The following is a 3,974-nucleotide window of genomic DNA, read 5'->3' on the forward strand; positions in this document are numbered from 1 at the left end:
CACTATATTGTTACTCAAGTGTGTTGTATGTTCTATAATGTTTTGAGAATTAATGGCAATCTCTAGTAAACAAATAAAATTAAATATATATATTTCAACTTTTGTAGTTCTTATTATAAGTTCTATTTCAGTAAAATACTAATTATTATTAATATTCAATGATACTTATAAACTAATAAATTAGTATTTCATATATTTTCATTGAATAATTTATTTACAATAAATGTTCGTCGTCGTCGTTGACGGGGTATAAGCCGTAGGTAGGTTGTGTAATCCATAAATGACACCTCATTCGTTATCGAGATCAATTGTCTTACAGTTGTTTGGAAAGGATAGTGTTGTGCAGCAATAACATTGTCTGCTGACTACTAATCGCATCTCAGTATTTGTTAATCTATTATGCGCGTAAGATGGATTATTTCAGTAATATATTTGATAAATTGAATTTTCTTATTGAAAACGATCCGACGGATAGAGTTTTTAAACCAGTCAGTAAATTATTGAAATATTATCGAGATTTGCAATATTTTGCGGACCGTCTAGGTGATAAAGTAAACGGTACCGGTGCAGACTTTTTACATTATGATGGTTGTGAATTATCGGATACAGGAAAAAATTCGGACAATCCTGAATGTGTATGCTCAGTTGTGAAGCGAATATATTATGAACTTTTGGATTCAATCGAAACAATTGAAAAAACGGTGAATGCGAATCGCAGCGACAGTAACACCTATTGGAGCTTGAGACTTTAATCACAATGGCTACACCAAGGTTGTAATGTTGCAGAATTTATACTAGTTTTTTAAATAAATCTTTTCGATTAGTGGTGTGTGCATTAGGTGTAAAGTATTTCTTGATAGTTGTATATTTGATAACCTCCACCAGTCAACCGGTCCGATAATTGTTATCCTATTGTCATCAGCTGACCGTACACTGTGTACCTGTACCAATATTCTTGTATTCCCCCAATGAACGTGTTCAAAGTTGGCACCACCACCACTTAGAGTCATAACCGCCGGTTACTACAAATGCCGTGACAATGGGATTTTTTTTTTCTCAGCTATACTACCGAGGCGACAAGTCCTGTTTTTTGTCCTCTGTTTTTTTTATAAACAATGTAACGTGACAAAAGTATCTATTTATTTTTTGTCTATTTGTATATATATATATATATATATATATTTGTGTTGAGCCGAATGCGGACTGCGACGGCGTTTGTCGGTAAAATTATCATGATAAGGTGTTGTGATTTGTTTATGCGCGTGCGAGATAGTCACCTGTGTACTACTTCAGATCGGTTCATGGACGGCATTTGTGTGTACATTCACCCCGCTCCTTTCCCATCTTGAACGTCATTTGCACTGCTCACCGCACACATTGTCGCCTTATGATTTTAATTGTTCTTAGTAATTTCCGGCACTGGGTATTAAGTTTTTTTTTTTTTTGACCCCTACTCTAAAGGCTAGCCGTGTTGTCGCCAACGGACCGCCGGGTCAAACGTCGGACGTTTTGTCGGGGAATAGCCATAGTCGGAACTGGTCGTACTATTTCCCGTCCGTAGCGTTCGTAATTTTTGTTGTTGTGTGCGCTGCAACTTTTTCATTTTTTTATATATATATTTTCGTGAGTGTCCGTTATTTTTTTTNCATGTTGCTTTTAAAATATTTCACCAATTTCTCTAAAGGAAACACTATTTACAGATTTGCATCGAAGCGTTTCTTATGATAGTGATTTTAATCACTGTCAGATATCATCTATACTTATCTCATCTATGCCACGTCTATACTGTGCCTCGACCCCACTGTGCTACCGTTTTTTTCTATGCTTATTGCATTTAATTTCAGTCATTAAGGATCTCAATTTTTTTCTAATTTTTTGGTGTTATTTTTGTGTAGGTGCCCCTATTTCTTTTATTTAGGTCCCGCAACATGGCAGGCGTGTACAAGACCACCTGTCATGTTATATCCATATTTTTTTGTGATTTTTTTTTTATAGGCTTTATATTATACTTTATGGGTGATATGTATATATTATTGGTACAATGTGGTGACGTAGTGCATTTTATTCCGGGGTGTCCCAACGTCTTGCAAGCTAAGTCTAACTGCCTAAAACCAGTCGCTTACATGGGACGTATACCCGCTGTGCTTAGCGGCAATGCTGCTATTAATAGCCGGCGGGTACCCGAAGACGTTTATCGTATTCTCTAACAATAAAAGTGTAGGTGTAACTAGTATTTTTTTATTAATATCTGTTTTTTTTTCTTTCTTAATCCCCTTTAATTTGTAGACGAGGTTTTTTAACCATTCGGTTTTTTGCCTCGTGCTAACTTAATTTTTTTTGTTTTTGTTTTTTTTTTTACTTAATAAAGTCCCCTTAATTTAACTTAACCATCATATTTTTCTTTTTTTTGCGTGTTCCATCTCCAATGGACTCGTGTATTTTTTTCCTTTCAAAAATCAATTCCCCTAGTTTATAAGGTACGGGCAACGGCCTTGTATAACGCCATCCCTCATTGATATGGTTTTGTGACAACTGTCACGAGGTTTTGGTGTACATCTACTATCAACGACTCAACGGACATCAAATTTAATATTTATTAATTATATATTTTTTCTAATTGTTTTAATATACAAAAGTTAATTTTTTTTAAATCCTACTGTGGTCCGACAATACACTGTCTCGCCCAGTAGGTTGGCGACCCTTTTCTTATAATTTTGTAAAACGCCATGAAAGTTACAAATTTTTCGTTGCGGCCAATTAGTTTGATTTTTTTTTATATATTTGTAACCTTTCAAAGTAGCGACCTTGGCCAGGATCCTTGCGATTTTCGCTAGGCTTACCTTTGTTTTCATTTATTCTATATTTAGTTTTTTTTATGTTTTCGTAAATTTTATTCTGAGTTGTCGTCGTTGTATAGTAATGTACATCAAACCTATTAATTTTGTTCTTAATGGCTCATAACATTTTTAACGATTTTGGTCCTTTGGACATTGTTATTTGCCTAAAACCATGTTTTAGAAACAAGAGTTGCCGTGCCTTCCCGTGATGTACACACAAGTGCCGTCTGATGCCGTTCACATTCCTGGACGGTTGGGTAACAAGCTTTTGTTACAGTCATGGAGTCTATTTACACCGTGCCATCACCATTTATCACCAACGTCGAAGCCATCATTGAAGACTTCAATTAATTAAGATAGAATTATTATTATTATTGGTTCATATTTTTCTCTCTGTTGGGGTGTTNATTATAAATTATCTGGACTTGTCTTCATGGTGAAAATGACTACCGTATGCAAAAATATGCTATTTTTGTGAAAAAATTCTTGATATTATATTTNGTTAGCCACGATGTTTAATTCCGTGCGCTTATTAATTATTGAATTATTATTCAAGGTATTATGGGAAGAGAAGATTACAAGTTAACTTAAAAATAATTTTGTCTCTTGTGTCTTGCTACACACATAATTTATTTTATTTCTTATTTCGGTATAGCACGATGTGTTTCCGGCTACCGTAAGTAATTTTTTTTGACGTGTTTTATTTGCTAATCAAGTTCGTGAGTTTTGTCCGACTGTTATGCAAACACTTGTCAATTTTTTATAGGTTTTTTATTTAATTATGATGTTACTCTGATTACTAACCTTTAATAATTTATTAAATTTTAGAGACTTAATTTTTTTGTGTCGCAGCACATTTGTTTTAGTGTAATTTTCTCTCAAATATAGTTCATTTATTCAATGTTAAATTCTAATCGTTCTCGGTGAGGGCGAACCATATATAATTTTAATATTTTCTTGATTAATGTTACTTCGTGTCAAGATGACACAGCTAACTTTTTGCGACGCGTTGTTGTGATTTATTTTTTCTATTTATTATTAATTTTTTTTGTACTTGCGTTTTTGACGCCAGTCAATTTTAGCTTCGATGCGAAGCTGAGAAGGTATTAATTTTACTATGATGTGTTTTTTTTTTTT

The sequence above is a fragment of the Daktulosphaira vitifoliae genome, unplaced genomic scaffold (assembly GCF_025091365.1).
Source record: "Daktulosphaira vitifoliae isolate Bord-2020 unplaced genomic scaffold, ASM2509136v1 Scaffold_2, whole genome shotgun sequence".
Taxonomy (NCBI): domain Eukaryota; kingdom Metazoa; phylum Arthropoda; class Insecta; order Hemiptera; family Phylloxeridae; genus Daktulosphaira; species Daktulosphaira vitifoliae.